The sequence below is a fragment of the Cotesia typhae genome, unplaced genomic scaffold (genome assembly GCF_013202065.1).
Source record: "Cotesia typhae breed Kobodo isofemale line unplaced genomic scaffold, CoteBio_Ctyphae contig_26, whole genome shotgun sequence".
Classification (NCBI taxonomy): domain Eukaryota; kingdom Metazoa; phylum Arthropoda; class Insecta; order Hymenoptera; family Braconidae; genus Cotesia; species Cotesia typhae.
This window is the reverse complement of record NW_027423732.1, coordinates 3,970,157-3,988,414: the sequence shown is the minus strand read 5'-3', so window position 1 is coordinate 3,988,414 and position 18,258 is coordinate 3,970,157. Positions and strand designations below refer to the sequence as shown.

General features: G+C 41.6%; 1 protein-coding gene across 1 annotated transcript in view; it reads right to left on the bottom strand.

Annotated features, from left to right (window-relative positions):
* Positions 1 to 18,258, bottom strand: part of LOC141525298 (protein trachealess-like) — a 379,682-nt gene that overhangs the window by 109,130 nt on the left and 252,294 nt on the right. The gene's annotated exons all lie outside the window — the stretch shown is intronic.

The window sequence follows — 18,258 nt, the reverse complement described above, 5'->3', positions numbered from 1 at the left end:
AACAGGCCCTAACGGCTGCCCTAAAACCACGGATCTGACCATCAATAAAGTTCCTGCAGAGAGTAAGTACATCTAGTCTCATAAAAATCCGTCAGTCTCAAACGAAGGCGTGGTAAGTTCGTATCTCGAAAACGTCCCACATAAATAATTAAAACAACGGAATTAAAACCTCCGTTGCGTATTCTTTAAACTGTTAGTCCAAACCTCCACCGTTTACGCTACCGCTCTAAAAACGCCCTTGGACATAACATAAAGAACACTGGTGGCAGCGGTGGGATTTTCGAATACGAAATTATTTAATTTTTGTTTAAGAAAAACTTATAATTTCTGAATATTTTCTTTTCTATTTTTATTTTCAATTTAAATTCCACTGTCTAAATAAATTCAAGCCTAATTGTGTTCAATTTTGAAATTTTAAAACTTTTCTAAAAATTTTTTTCCTTTTTTCATCATTTTTGTCTTATTCCCAAATTTTAAATTTTTCTTTAAACTTTATATAAACCAATAACTCCCGAAATTTTATAAAACTTGCTTTTTCTTCATATTTCTATTTTTATTCAAAGGAGTTATTGAATATTTAACTATATCATAGATATTATTTTCATCAAGTAGTCTAAAATTACAATAAAGAATTCGATTACGTTTCTTTATTCGAGGTGCGGCTTGTCATGTACGGACTCGCACCAACATTCTTGGTCAGCAGAAATTATTTAAATTTAGAAATATTTTCTTTTCGCTGATTTTGCAAATAAAAATAGTTGTAAAAATTTACAAAAAAAAAAGGGGAAATTTTTTTTTAAAAAGACCCCAACAACTTTCGTTCGTTATTCATTTTATCTAAATCAAAAAAATTAATATTCTCTGTGTAAAACTGCAATTTTATCATAGAACGAAATTCGTGTCTTACAAAATTTTCTCTTATATTTCGACATATTTTAAATTTCATAAAATTTATATTTTGCAAAAATTTCCTTTGTCCGGAATTCTTTTTCAAAAGGTTATAGAACTCAAGTAATATCGTTTTTTTTTGAACTAATATACTGTTCTTTAGACAATACAATATCGCAAAAAGAATTCGCTGACGCGTATATGCCCGAGTTGATTAACACCAAACGGAATTTGCAAGCGCAACTCCCGTCAAAAAAAAAAATTTATTTTAATTCGGTAATGAGAAATAAAGAAATTTTTTGCTAACTTAGCAATATTAACATTAAATTTTAATTATTTCGAAATTTTGAAAATTTTTTTTATCCCTTACATTTACACTACATTTTAAGAGAAGTGTGCTGTGAATCTAGCACCTCCTCTGACAAAACTCTCACAGAAGTTTCCTAGTTCTGGAAAGGTGCTTTAATCAGCACTTTCTTTTACGAAAGAAGCTCTCACTAAACTCTTGGGAAGGGTACTTTGAATTTAGCACCTTCTCTTGACCACACACTCATAAGGGTATAAAACAAAATTTAATATTTGTATAATTGTAATACTAACTCACATTAAATATAAGAAAGCTATAATCCCTTATCATTGATCGACCAAATCATAATTTCGCGATTCAAAATTTTCGAATAATCTTACTATTTTGGGTTGAAACCGATATTTTTTTTTGAAATTCTAAAAGGTCGTCGGAAAGAGTAGACGGTCGGGCTATCGATACCATCTGAAAAAGATACATTCCGATTTCGTTAACGGCAGAATATACCACCGTCCTCTCATCGAAACTAAATATTGGGAAGAAGATACGGAACCCGCGAATAAGGTAGTCGACAATCAGGTTAGCGGTCCGAAGATCCTAGAAAACGTTAAGGCAATCCCGAAAATTTACGAAAAAATACTAAAATTTAGACAAATCCAAAACCCTATCAAGGCTACCCCCCTAAACCATTCTACACGACCAACTCTAAATCCCCATTGTTAATAGATTTATCTGAAAACCTAAACCTTACCCTTTCTACCTTTAATATCTTTCCGAATTATACATATTAATTCCCTTTAAACTCTTGCTCGACTTTCTTAAACTATTCTCCGCTAACTAAGAAAAATTAAATCTAACCTAGAATAGTCAGTCGAACACGTGACTTACTTATTTAAATCAGCTAAAATTCTTGTGGCTTGATTAAAGGCATTTAAATCGTCTCATATTTCAACGTAATATTGTTTACTACAAATTCAACGATCAACTCTTCCTTGCGTACACTACCGTACTCGTCACTCGGTAACCATACACCACGATAACTAATCTTTCTTTCATGTTATTGTACTCTACAGCTGTTAACCTACTTACCTAGTAACCGAATAAAAATACATCCCGATTTAAATTAAATAAAATCGAAATTTATCTTTTTTTCCTCTCGAACAAAAACCTCCCTTGTAACCCTTCCTTAAATATATCTCTTATACAGAGTAGCTAAATTTAGATAGGTTTAATCATAGAATAATCGTGGAACCATTCGAGGACGAATCCGGAACGTTTTTCGTGCCTTGCTCTAACGATTTCCCGTTTGGAAACATGGAAAGAAGAACCTTCCGCGTTGATACCTCTGTAAACGAGGAAAGCCTCAACATCCAAATTCAAACCCTCGCGAAAGAATTATACGATGCGCTCCCATATTTTAACGGAGAAGGTCCCACCGCAGTAAAAGATTTCGAATTATTCGACGGAATAGTCAGAAACTGGTTACCCAGCATCCCAGCTGATAACCAGGGCTTTTTCGCTCGCCGTGTAGCACAAAAACTATATGGACGAGCCAAAAGACTAATCGAACATGCAGAACTAGCTTCCGTTGAAGATATTTTACTAATCTTAGGGAGAAAATTAAAAAGAGGTGACCCATATACCACGTGGCAGAAAAATCTAGCTGCTGCGGCACCAAAAGAATCTGAAAATATCGAAGATTTCTATTTTCGGTTAAGCGAAATGGTCTGGCGTATCGAACTTAATGCTCCCGAAGATGATAGGGCCGTAGTAAAACGAACTTTCGAAAAGACAGCGGCCACTACTTTCTATGAATACTTACCAGAATTTTTACGATGCCTATGTAAAATGAGAAGAGCCGAAACATTAGACGACATGTACAAGGCCATCGAAAATGACGCGTACAGAAGACCAGACCGTAGACGCGCAATGAGAGATGACGGAGTCATACCAGGCGAATCTTTACCGCCCTCCGTAGAATTTCACAGACGAACCGGACAAGACGGTAACAGACACTATCCACAGATGCCGAGATCTTCTCGTGACTATGACGACCGAGGTAATTATCGCGAATTGCCTCGCACTTTATCATACCACGAATACAGACAAGTCCCAGAGACATTCACTCATAGACTAGTACATCCGACGGACTACTATGAAGACCCATACCCTGACACTTATGAAGAAAATTACTACGGTCCGAATTATCAGAGAGAACAGCAGATTTTAGGCTCCACTTTCGCGTTCGGAACCGAACGAAAGCTACAATATACACCGAGAAATCAAAATTATTATCAACCTAGAACTTTTCAAAATTTTAACCAAAATCGTTATCATCCTGGAGTAAACGGTCCCACTAAAAGAGCGGTTCGCTTCGAAGACGACGAAGATTCTGAAGAAGCCAAATTACGACATAAAAAGGACCCTTCAGTAGTCTGTAATTGTCCTTTTTGCCCGAAGGGAGAACGTCGAGTCGCCTACGATCCTTTAAACGGGATGGGCGCTCGTCAACAGGAGACAATGGCGAGTATGCCCGTCCCGTCTCCGATTACACCTTCGAAGAACTCCAACTATTATCAACAGTACCAAAAGGGTCCATATCGGGGCTTCCAAAATCAATACCCCGGATCAATCCTCCAAAACACCGAGAGGCAAGACCTAGAACTCCAACCGACTCTGAACGAAATGATGACCCTCCCGAGATCGGAACGACAACCCGATTAGAACAACGGAACACCGCCATCAGCTCAGTTGAACCCAACATTGATGACGGCAGGAGAATTACAAGCCCAGGGAAGGACAAACCAAAATGTCTAACGACTGGAAAAGGCCCCACGGTCCACATACGAAGCCCAGCATTTCGTAGTGGAGGGGTAAACGCACTCCTGGACACCGGCTCCGACCTCAACTTACTCTGCACCGAAGAACTATGCGACGAAGTCCTCTGTAACATTGAAAATACAGGAGTAGTGGGAGGCATCGCTACTAGCTCAATGCCCATAACCGGTTCCATAAATCTAAAAATATTCGGAGTCAAAATTACTTTTCATCTCGTACCGGAACCACCCGGAGGTTATAAGGCCATCCTCGGAAATGAATTCTTTATTCAAGAACGCGTAACCATCTCGTTTTACCGGAACACCTTAGTAATGAAAAATAAACCAATACAACCCATCCCTATAATTAACCCAAGAAAGTTCCCAGAGCAAAAAGTCCTCGCTCTAGGAACTGGGCCAAAAATATATGTGTCGTGTAACTCACTCCTAGGCAATTATCAGCACTTCCTCATCGATACCGGGGGGGATGTATGCCTCATCAATGCATCCGCTTTAAAACCCGAAGTAATTATCGACACCAGAAAAGCTAGGAGATTCCGAGGACTCAGCGACAGCACTTTCGAAACTTTAGGAACAACCACATTAAAAATCCTCAATACTGACGTAGAATTCCAAGTTTGTTTAGAAGATTTACCATTCCCTGGAGTGGGAATCTTAGGAAACAACTTTTTCGAAGCCGAAAAAGCTGAAATCTCTTACGATGACCAAACCTTCTTCCAGCTACACCTTGCCACCTCGGATGAGAGTATCAGTAGCAGTACCAATCCAAAGTTTCGAAAAAGGAGAGGGATGACTCCCCCGAATGAACCTTCCGAAAGGGGTACTCGGAGGAGAAGCAATTGTCAAGGTAGACGACGGGTACGCCATGTGCATGATCATTAACCTAAATTCAAACCCGGTAGACATCGACATAGGACCTCAAACACTCGAGGATTTCGAATTTGATAATCCAAGCTCAGAAGGGGACGAATCCGACTCCCCTTCTATAGAAAACTCCAACCGTATAATAGATAAACAAGAACGTATAAATATTCTACTCCAGAAAATAGCAGTAGATCACCTCAACGAGGAGGAAAAAGAACAAGTTCAAAATCTCATCAAAAATAATCACGACGTATTTCACCTCCCCGGAGATAAATTAGGTCGTTCGAAGAATTTCACCTGCCGGATAGAAACCACCACCAACGAACCGGTGAGAATAAAACAATAATATTGATTTCCCCCAGAACATCGGGAAGAAATCGCCAGACAGGTCGAAAATCTTGAAAAACAAGGAATAATCAGGAAATCTAACTCTCCGTACAACTCACCCTTGTGGATTGTACCAAAAAAATCAAATGACCCCTCTATAAAAAAATATAGAATGGTTATTGACGGAAGTAGATTATCTAGGCCACGTAATAACGAAAGAAGGCGTAAAACCAGACCTGAAAAAGATTTCATCACTTAAAAATGCCTCGAGACCTAGAAATCATACGGAAGCCAGAAAATTTATGGGACTTGCAAATTATTACCGAAGATTCATACAAAATTTCGCTGAAAGGGCTAAACCCATAACAGACCTTACGAGAAAAACTAAGCCCTTCACGTGGACCGAGGAAGCGCAAAAGGCATTCAACGATATCAAAAATGCCCTCTGCGTAGACTCATTCCTCAAATACCCAGATTTTAACAAACCTTTCATCCTAGCTGTCAGCGCGTCAGACTCTGGAATATCCGGAATCCTCAGTCAGCAGACGACAGAAGGGGACGATGACCTAGAAAGAGATGGAGAGAAAATAGTGTCTTGTGTCTCACGCGTCTTTCACGACATCGAAACCCGATACACTGACATTGAAAAACAATGCCTCGCAGTAGTTTACGCCATTCAACAATTTCGACCTTATCTCCAAAAACATTTTACTCTAATAACCAGTAGCCCTTGTGTCACCTGGCTAAGGGACAGCACGACTGTCACCGAAAGGCAAGCTAAATGGCGGTCGAAATTAAGCAGATACAAATTTAATGTCATTGTTCGTCACAAAATCACGGAACAATACGCGGAAGGACTCTGATATAACCCCGAAGGTCGTCCCGAGCCCTTAGAAAACGAATCAAATAATATTACCGAAAATGATTATTTAGTACTGCCCATCACGAATAATACTACGATAATAAAATCTCATAAAATACTCTCAGATGAAGAAGCGATTCAATCGATCAAGTGCCCTGGTCGCCCTCTCGGATCAAAAAATAGACCAAGAATCAGCAGCGCCCCCGATGTCAGAGAAACAATCGCTTCTCGTCTTAGAAGAAGAGAAATGGGAAAAACGCGAATCCCGCCCAAAATAAATTACTTCGAAGATAGCGACCTTGATTTAACTACAGAAGACCCTAAGACAAAATCAACAGCAAACGAACAAGAGGGGGACGATGATGTTTTCTTGCCAGCCTCAACTCCCGGACCCTCCACGATTAACAAACCAGATATGGGACAAGAGGGGGACGACGAAGCAGAGAAGGACGAGGAAGTAGAAAAGAATAGAGAAAACATCATCCCACCAAAACGAAGACGAAAAACCATCGAGCTAATAAAAATGTTCGACGAAATCATAAAAAAACGACCCCCGCCGGAAAATCCCTATAAAGAAAAAGCTCTAGAAAAAATGCTTCTAGAAGAAGCAATATTTAATTACACCCCCCAAGAACTAGCAAAAATGAAAAGAACTAGTTCCGAAACAGCGAAAAATATCCGCCAGTCGCTAAGTAAAATGCCTCCACTCTGGCGAAGCGAAGAAGATTCCGTAGATGACACAGCAACTGAAACTAATGTCGACGAGTTTCTTAGAGACAACAGCGATGACCTCGAAGCAGAATCAAGCAGCGACATCAGCCCAGAAGATACGGGAAGAAGCGAAAATCCCAGCGAAATGGAACACCCCGTCATCGTAGAGCCGGAACCTGCAACCTCAGCAGAAATTGCTAATACAAGAAACTTCGTCAACGTACACGATAAAAACGAAAAACAATTAAATAAAAACTCTCTAACACCACAAAACTTAATTAAATTCCGATTTACTGGATATTTAAGAGACGGTCCAGAACCCCGAACCCCAATCTTCGGAAGAGTCCTCATCCCTGATGAACTAGCGGCCATGGGTATCCATTATGACCACACAAGCCGCCAAATCGTAGACGAACACGGCAAGGGAATACAGGAAATAATCGAACTTGAACCGTCCAACGCGAATAACACCCTTATCGAACCAGAACGGGTAGAACAAATAAATAATTTACCAAAAGGGATTAAATCAACCAATCCACCAGATAATAATAACTCGGAAAAATCCCACGATTCGGATAAAACCCAAAATAAGTCAACAACATGCGGGAATACAACAGTGGGGGATGATGTAGGGAACTACCTATTTGGACCGCCCTTCGTCGCTCATGACCCCCTAACTTTCGAAGAAGCTGAAAATATTTATGGCGAACGACGTAATCGACCAAAAATATCTTCACCCTCTAGTTCAGACGAAAGTATATCCGAAAAGGGTCCCGAAATAAAAATAAAATTCGCAACCAGCCGAGATGGGCTCACTTATGCCCGAGACCATTTATTACATTTCTTAGCGGCCGACTGCAAAATAATAAAACCTGTAGCGAAGCTGCTCCGCGACTTAAGATTTATAAATGCTGACGACCTTCATGCCTCAAAACCTACAAAAGGGGATTTATTTATCACCAAGTTAGGTCGTTGTAAAATCTCCACGGTATTTATCAAGACAAAACATTTCGAAAAACTAGACCCAATCCACCTGATCGAAGGATTGAGAAATCTTCGACAGTCGATGCACAAACATGACATTCACTCACTCCGCTGTGCAAAACAAGGCGACGAGTTCGACGACCTTAACATCCAAGCTTATTTATCACACGAATTAGGAGATTGCCGACTAACAATTACCTTGTGCGAAGGGAATGTCGAAGTACCAGATGAATCCCTACGAACAAAAATAATTGAAGAAAATCATAACAGTTTAATAGGGGGCCACAAAGGCGTAGTAAAAACATATTGGCGTATCCGCGAAAGATATTACTGGCCCGGAATGAAAGACAATATCTATAATTACATTCGAGCTTGCGAAATCTGTCAGAAAAATAAACTCACGCGAATAAAAACCAAACAGCCTATGTCCATCACTGATACACCCTTTGAACCTTTCGAGAAAATTAGTATAGATACTGTAGGACCCCTACCTATGACCCCTGACGGTAACTTACATATCTTAACGATTCAAGATAATTTTTCTAAAGCAGCTGCAGCAGTTCCTCTCCCTGATATCAGAGCAGTAACCGTCGCAGATGCCTTATTAAATCATTATATCGCCCTTTATGGGTGCTCTCGCGTAATTTTATCAGATAAGGGCACCTCATTCACAAGCAAATTAATCCAACAACTAGCCAAAGCGCTGAAAATTCAAAGAATAACAACATCTTCCTACTATCCTCCATCGAACGGAGTCTTGGAGCGATCTCACCAGCCTTTAGTCGACTACCGCCGGGCTTACGTAGATAAATTCAGTAACTGGGATCGATACATCCCAATGGCAATGCTAAATTATAATACCACCGTACACACGGCTACGAAATTCACACCCTACGAAATTTCGTATGGAAGAAAAGCCCGTAGTCCGACTCAATTTCCAGACTCTCTCAGGAGCAACCTGAGCTACCAACATGGCTGACAATAAGATTTATAAACATTTATTCTGGCCAGGAGCAGTCAGTAGAGCTAGAGACTCTCGAGTGCAGAGAGCTCCATCCTCAGACTTGAACTTACCCAGATCTAATTATCTAATAAACCAATTACACCAAATCTATCTTCCAAATATACTTATTATGGGGCGGAGCGCTTTATAGCAGTTCCAACCCATATAAGAATACCTTCCGGCTAAAGCGCTAGCCAGCGTTTCGCCAACCTAACCCTCCTTCTGGGTGAGCGCTTAATCAGCGTATCCCCAGGTCCCAAATCTTCGGCAAGAGCGCTAGCCAGCGTTCAGCCAGCACCAATTTCCTATACGTAAATGCCTCACGGAAAACGGTCATGAAGATCGGGTCGCTCGGTGCAAGAGGGTCGTCGTCGTTTGGCCCAGCCATTCTACCTATCGTTGCCGACAATCGGCGCCGAAACTCCAGTGGAACCGCGAACGGAGGTAGTACAAAACGTGAGACCAATAGTGCGAGTAACAGACGACGAGATACTAATCGAACCTCGAATAAGGGTAGTTCGAACCGCTGAGGAAGACTCGCCTAAATCACCCACGAGCCGAGATCCACCGGGTCAGTCCATCTTCGCCAGCAACAACCGTCCCGCCTATTGGACAGACATCACCAGGGCTTGGAAGCTGGTCCCAATCGAGGTTCCAGAGGTTCACCCTCCGGGGGGCGTTATTCCCATCAACGACCCCAGGTACGGGTATTATTCAGAGGAGTTCTTCAAGAGGACGGGGCACGATATTTTCCCGCCTTTCGAAGCGAAATGGTTAGAAACCCAGGGAGTTGTATGGGCAGACTTATGGGGCCCATAATGGTAAGTCAGTAAGTTCATCTGTGATGACACACCGGGGGTCGATCGACTACCCACAGTGTCAAAACCTGATATTTAATTATTTAAAACTCTAAATGAATTTATACCTAAATTTGGGAACGTAACAGTGGTCATGTGACCAGGATCACAGATAAGCTTACTATCTTCTAAAAGCAAACTATGAAAGTGTTAAAAGTGATTGGCAGTGCTACCTAAACATGGTGATAAAATATAAAGGCAATTAGTGAGGTGCTTATCGTGAAAATCGTGTGTTACAATTTGGATTTCCTGGGGTAAGCAAAAGAAGAATTTTCTCGATGCATGACAAAAATAATTATTTTCGAAAAGAAAATTTTCTCGATGCATGGCATAAAAATAACTATGCTCGAGATTTTCCGAGAAATTAATTCACGTCACGATTAAAAATTATTTAATTTGCCTGTAAAGTCCATAAAACCTGCCAATAACTTTTAATACCAACGAAAATAATTGAATTTTAAACAAATTCGAAACATTAAAATGGTTGCTACGGAATTTATTACGAAACGATTTGCGATAAAAATTGGAAATCCTTCGAATGGAAATTAACGCGGAAATGAAAATTATTACTGCGTAAATTATTACTGTTGCTACGGTATTATGAATAATTTAATAAAATGAAAATTAGAAATTTGATTTAGTCGCCGATCGAAATTCCTTTCGGTATGATAAAAGTTGCTACGGAATATAATTTTGACAAGGCTCAAGATTAATAAATTTAATAGTGGCGCAGCAGCGTTGTGAGAACGATAGTCAATTAATCAGTTCCGTCGGATGAACGAAAAGGCATTATCAGACGCGGTAAACCCCGGCTTCTATTGCAACTCGGGATTTTATTTTTTTTTGACTATAAAAAGAAAGATTCTCCAATACCAAGTGCCAAAAATTTGGCTGAATTAGCCGAAAATTAAAAATATATTTTTTTTTGTGAAATAATTTTTTACGAATATCTTCCGTCGGAAGATTACGAGTGGAAGCAAAATAATAGTTTTTTTTTATTAAATATTTTCGATAACAATGGCTCCACCGAAACCACTGACAGAAGCGGAACTCCATGAGTTAAGCGAGCGCTTAACTATTCAATGTCGAGCACATGATCAAAGAGAAGCGGATATGGAGGCACGCGAATTATTACTCAAATCGCGACTCAACGACCTATCTATTAGAGAACAACGGGTTAACGATACAGAAACTGAACTACGCGATCGCGAAGCTGCCTGTACTAAGGCAGAAATCTCCCTAGGAGAACGGGAGTTGGCCATTAAGGAACGCGAACTCGCGATTGAAAACAGTGACGGAACCGATAAATTCCGTAAATGGGAAGACGAGCTAGAACTTCGGGAGTTACAGTTGACTAAAAATCGGAGCGAGGCGGCTGAACTTATGCAGCAAACCCAAGATATTCAAGTCGAACGATTAAACAAACGCGAACGTGCCCTCGATGAACGCGAAAGCAAATTAGAAGAACGGGAACAGGACTTAATAAAAATTGAGGAAAAACTTGAGAGCTGGGAAAAGGAAATCGAAGCTCAGGATAACGAACTTCAAGCTACGGCGGAATCGCTTAGAAAATGGGCCCAGCAGCTCAAAGAACAAAAACTAATAAAACCGGAACCGCCTTCCGAAAGAAACTTCCGGAAACGCGAATATTACGATTAAAGACGCCCTGTCTTATGTTCCCATCTTTGACGGTTCAAGCTCAGCAGTATCAGATTTCATAAGATCATGTAAACGCGCTTGTTCAATGCTTCCGAAAAATGCGGAGTCAATGTTTTTAACCTTAGTGCGTCAGAAATTCGAAGGCGAAGCCCGAACGGCAGTTGAAAATATGGACTACTCTAATTTAAAAGAATTCGACTATTTAATGCGCTCAGTTTTTGACAGACGTCGTTCCGCTAATCAGTATAAAGCCGACATGGAAAATATAATATTGAAACAAGGGGAGAATATGATCTCTTACGTAAATCGGGCGCGTACAATTTATCGGGATATCATGCATGCAGAAAATATGGAACGCGAAAATCTAACCGATTAGGAAATTCAAAAGATAGAAAAAGATTGCATAGCCGCTTTCTTTAATGGCATCCCACCTATTCTTCAAATGCAATGTATGTTGCGCCCGCACGAAAGTTTAGAGCAAACCTATGCGTCTGCTATTGAGGCATTCAAGGAAGCTGAATTAAACAAAAAGCGTTTCAAAGCTCAGACAGCATCGGGTACTCAACCTGTCGTAACGGTGGCGCACATTCAGGATAATACTAAGAGCAATACCAATAGCGAAAAAGCAAAAAACGGTAAAGGCTCGAAAAATATTAAACGGGAAACTAGATGCGAGTTTTGCGGCGCGTACCGTCATACTGAAGAGGAATGCTGGAAAAAACTTATTCCAGGCTTCGTGGGTCTTAACGCTAAGAAAAACGGAAACGATCAGAAAAAGGCTAATAAGCCAATTAATAGCGGAAATAAGAAAAGAAGCGGATTTTTAAAATCGGAAGATAAAGGAGAAGGAAAATCTGGGGGGGAACCATGCCGCTGCTATGGAAAAGCAAACCACGCTCTAGATAGTTGTATTAAATTCTCCGCTCTCATACAAACTCGTTTCGGACAGTCGGGAAACTCGACTCTCCCGGGGAGAAACGACGGGTCCCACGGGAGTCCGGAAAATTCGAAAAACCCGCCGAAAAATGCGACGGGCCAATCAACGTCGCAACAGCAATAGTTAATTTACGAAAAGCAAATGTACCAGCGATATTAGCAAAGAGTACGGACATCGTAAACTCAACAACTATTATGCTCGATACGGGTTCAGAAGTTAATATAATAAAAATCGGTGCGCTTTGTATACCGCAAACTATCGATAGAAACTCTAAATTAGCACTTTCAGGCATTAATAATGACCTAGTCTACACGTTAGGGAAAACCTACGTAGAATTATTCGGATATGACGTGGAATTTAACGTCGTGGAAAATAATTTTCCCACGGTACATCCTGCTTTGTTAGGTGCAAAATTCTTTAACGAATACGGTGCTAGAGTTATTTTTGATTGTAAATTATTTGCGTTTTATGACGTCCAAGTACCATTTTTCGAAACGGAAGTCGAGAAACTGCCTCCAGAATCCGTTTCTACTATAATTATAAAAACTACTTCTGATTCTTCTTATCACGGCTTCGTGCCACGTATTTATTGTGCTTCAAAAGTCGAGCTAGGCGGCACTTTTGAAACAAACGATGATGGTAGTACGCTCTTAAGAGCTTACAATAACACAGACCAGGAAATTCTAATTCCAAAACCTGTAATTAATTTGAAATCACCCTTGTGGGTGGACGAAAGCGATTATTCCCCAAACTCAAAAATAATAGTTAAAGATTCTTCACGCGTTAGCAATTTTACAGCAAGTATTTGCTCAGAACCTTCAATGGTTAAATTACGGCAGACGGGGGACGCTTTGTCCAATGCCAGAATAATTCCAGAAAATCTAGAGTCAAAGGTATTCTCGATATCTGAAGATTTAAAGACGCCGGAACGAGCGCGAAAGGTAATCGATTCCGTGCATCTTACCGATGATTTATCGGACCCTCAACGCGTAGAGATAGAGAATCTCCTGTATAAAAATTAGGACCTATTTTATTTGCCCGGGGAAGATTTGGGCGCGACAAATGAAATTTTGCACCGAATCATTACTACTGATGATCAGCCCGTATTTAAAAAACAGTATCGCTTTCCTCCAATACACAAGGAGGAAATTTCAAGACAGGTTAAGGAATTAGAAGAAAAGGGCATAATTCGGCCCTCGGAGTCCGGTTATTGTTCTCCCATCTGGATCGTTAAAAAGAAAGACGATGCATTCGGTAACAAAAGATGGCGCATGGTAATCGACTTTAGAGACTTAAACGAAAAAACTTTTACTGTCGTTTACCCGTCACCTAACATTGTGGAAATAATTGACCAGACTGGCGGTGCAACGCACTTTTCCACCTTCGATTTAGCGAGCGGGTTCCATCAAATTAAAATACATCCGGATGATATTCACAAAACTGCCTTCTCGACGCCAGATCAGCACTACGAATTTGTTCGAATGCCGTTTGGATTGAAAAATGCCCCTCCGACATTCCAACGACTGATGAATAAGGTACTGATGGGCATGATGGGCAGAGGTGTGTTTGTCTATATGGACGACATTATAGTTTATTCGAGAACTTTCGAAGAACACGTCACAAAAATTGAAAACCTATGTGTACGTTTGCGCCAAGCCGGTCTGCAATTACAGCCCGATAAATGTCACTTGTTCCGCAAGGAAATAAATTACTTAGGCCACATTATATCAGCAAATGGGGTCCAACCCGACCCGAAAAAAACCGACGCGGTGGAAAAATTTCCGATACCCAACACTCTTAAAAAGGTTCGCGAGTTCCTCGGACTTACGGGATATTATAGAAGGTTCATCGACAATTACGCAAAAATTAGCAAACCGTTAACTTCATTACTGCAAGAAGACGCCGTATTTGAATGGAAGGAAAGTCAAATTGAGGCTTTCGAAACATTAAGAAGTAAACTAACAAAGTTACCTATCTTACAGTTTCCGGACTTTTCCCGCGAGTTCATAATAACGACAGATGCTTGTGATTATGGAATCGGGGCGTGCTTAAGTCAGGGAGAAATTAACAAAGATAGACCCGTGTCATACGCATCGCGACTATTAAATTCCGCAGAACGAAATTATTCTACGATAGAAAAAGAAATGCTCGCGATAGTATACGCTGTTAATAAGTTTCGACCATACATTTATGGGAGTCAATTCACGTTAGTAACTGACCACCGACCCCTGACATGGGTGAATTCGGTAACGTCGCTAAACTCTCGCATAGTTAGATGGCGTTTAAGCATGGAAGATTACGCTTATAAAGTCGTATACAAGCCAGGCCGAATAAACTCTAATGTGGACTCTTTATCTCGTAATCCAGTCGATGAACCCAAGGAACTCGTACAGGTAGCGCCGATTCGTGGCGAAAATCCAGACGTTACCGTATCCACATCGGAAGAATCGAGCGATGAGGATCCTACCGAGAATAGGAAACGCATGCGGAAACCCTACAACCTTCGGAGGAAAGCTCGAGCGCTTAATGATACGCCTGAAGAAAGTAGTAATTCGGAACCCGAAAACCGTAAAAAGACATCCCCGCCGGTTCGCTTTATATTCAAACCTCGACAGTGGGCTATACCAGCTCCAGTTCCTACTGCACAGACAATTCAAGACCCTAGCCAACCTGGGCCATCGACAGCGCCTCAACCACAAATTATTCCTGATACGCAAACAACCGACGAAGGCGAACGAACGGTACACCCGATTGAGGGTCAACCCACGACACCCAGGGAGCGTCCGCGCAACATGCCTTCCTTGTCATCAGATGACTCTACCTACGGGGGAGCGTCTGATGACCCTCTCACGGAAATCGACCATGGGAACATAGACAATAATCGTGGGACCGACATGGACATTGACGACAATAGCGGTAACGAAGACGCGGTTAACGAATCTCAATTGCAAACGGACGCAGATGACTCCGAGGACGATCGTCAGTCCGAGGAGGGAGAGGCCGGAGCAGACGAAGAAAACCCTAAACGCCCTCCGCGTAACAACCGAGCGATGATCACGCCGCAAATACGTGAAATTGCGCCAAACGTCCGCGAGACCCGGGACCGGGACGGTCAATATTTACCTTTTACAACCCGCGGAAATAATTCAGGTACACGTTATGGAGTGTAAAATTCTGATTAATCGGAATATTCAGCATTGTGGTATGCACTCCCATACATCCTCAGTACTATACGGTAGAAGAGAATACTACATGGATATAGACTATAATAAATGTAAACGAATGCATGAGACCGGGTCGGTCTGGCTATATGATCGAGTTCCATTCTATGAACTAAAGATGAACAGTACTAGTCATCGTGTGGCGATTTTAGCAGGTAGCCAAAGTATGGGGGGCGATTGTGAAAAAGGAACCTTCAGTGATGAATACGGTACGTGGTCGGGAGTGGTAGTGGACGCTACTTTCGAAATAACATTGACCGAATACGAGACTGCGTTAAATACTAAGACTAGCGAAGTGATGTTGCGTTCGGGAACTAGGTGTAACGCGGAAAAACTTACCTGCGTAACTAGTGACGGAATGTTCGCATTTTGGAGCGAAGTCCCAAAAGACTCGTGCCTTATGAAATACGCGCAACTTTACCACGGGCCTGCCACGAAATTAGCCGGTCAAGACGAATCACCAGATGTTTACTCGCTCACGACAGAGGACATCACCTTTGCACTCGCGCAGCGAGGCTGGATGGACGTATGCGGGCATACAGTAATAAAGACTGAACATCCGAAATTATTCATCATTGTCGTTAAAAATCAAGGTCATACCCTCTCGGTGGAAACAATCAAAACCGAAGACATGGATATTTTCGCATATATAAACAGTAAGTTTATATATGTCGAGAAATTCATCCGCCAGCAACTACAAAAGCTCTATCACGACGTTCTAGTTCGACGCTGTGAACTAGAGCGATCCGTGTTTCTCAACGCGCTGGCCCTGTCATCACTAACACCGGATGAATTCGGGTATGCCTTGATGAAAGGTCCGGGATACTACACAACCGTCGCCGGAGAATTGGTCCATATTACCAAATGTATCTCAGCACCTGTCAGAGTGCGGGAGACAGAACAATGCTACCAGGAACTGCCGATAACGTACAACAATAAAAGTTACTTTCTAACGCCGAAATCCAGAATATTAGTGCAACGCGGTACACTAATAGAATGCAACACGATCTTACCAGTAGGTTACTATATCGATGGCGTCTGGTTCCATATAACGCCGCAGGCGATCAGAGCACCTGAACCCCAGCAGCTACAACCGTTAACGAACCCAACGTGGAACTACGAAAATCCGGAACATTTGGCAACCTCTGGAATCTATTCGCAAAAAGATCTGGAAAAGCTGAGAAGCCGCATCATGTTTCCAGCAGAGAGGCCCGCACTCCTTAATTCAATTGCAATGGGAGCGGCAGGGAGAATCATTCCGGCAGGAAGCGTTGACGTCATGGGCCTATTCGACGAAGAAGCCTTTGAAAAATTAGTAACGAGCACTGGCTGGAAGATCTAGCGAGCACTGATAGACTTCAGCTCATTTACCGCTGGCGTTTTCTCAATTCTACTAATCTTCAGGCTACTGAAGTTCGTCCTTGATACATTGTTCCACGCGTACGCCTTGTATACTATATATGGGTGCAGCGTATTACTAGTAACAGCGGTTTACGACACGTTAACAAACCTCTTACTCCACCGTCACCATCATAAACGGCGGATTTTCGACGAAGAAGAACAACGGGGACTTAGGATCCCAATACCTCGGCCAAGGTCAAGCATATGTATCATCAACGAGCATCAAGACTTCAGACAGTCAGCACCGTCCGAGGAGATGTCATACGGGAAGTTAAAAAAACAGCTGGACGATCACCAACAGGAAGATCCGCGGATAAAATTGCATGAGTGTCTCAGTGGGGAAACCTTAGTGCGACTACGTAACCGCGAAGTGCGCGATTATAGCCAGAACGACCCGCCCCGCGCGAAAAACTGAAATATTGTTAATAATCTTAAGTAATTAGAAGTAGTAACTAAAAAAAGGACAGGAATAAGACATTAAGCAATTGCATTGCTAACAATTTGATTGTGTCCAGTTTATATTATTAACCACTATCAAATGTAGTGTCTATTTTAACGCGGCAAAGCCGTAAACCTTCTATTAGTATTATTATATAACAAATTGTAAGCCAGCAAGTCGATTACTAGCTTGCGGCATCTAGACCATAGAAAGGTCAGTCATCGTGGGTACCTCAGGTTTAGTTAAGATGAGGCGAAATTCATTAAACATTCTTTGGTTTGTATCGAGTCACTAAAACTAGCACCGCTTATTGTTAAAAGCACTGCAAGTTTCCAAGGTTTGGAGGTGTTACGTTCCACGAATTTTCGCCTAATTTCGATTTCTATTTTGTTCTCAAGATTTATTTTTCATTTAAAAGCGTTTACTTTAATTTAAGATGATTCTCGGAACGCATACCAAGCGATATCAGTTGCTTCGCTGGTGGTTATACTAACAGCGGAGTAACGGAAATCGCTTGTGATAAGGCGTCGGGAAAGAGTTGCCGTGGCCGCGGATAACCAAAACATCATGCGTCAGCATGGGACCCGGGCCTCATCGACTCTCTCAGGAGCAACCTGAGCTACCAACATGGCTGACAATAAGATTTATAAACATTTATTCTGGCCAGGAGCAGTCAGTAGAGCTAGAGACTCTCGAGTGCAGAGAGCTCCATCCTCAGACTTGAACTTACCCAGATCTAATTATCTAATAAACCAATTACACCAAATCTATCTTCCAAATATACTTATTATGGGGCGGAGCGCTTTATAGCAGTTCCAACCCATATAAGAATACCTTCCGGCTAAAGCGCTAGCCAGCGTTTCGCCAACCTAACCCTCCTTCTGGGTGAGCGCTTAATCAGCGTATCCCCAGGTCCCAAATCTTCGGCAAGAGCGCTAGCCAGCGTTCAGCCAGCACCAATTTC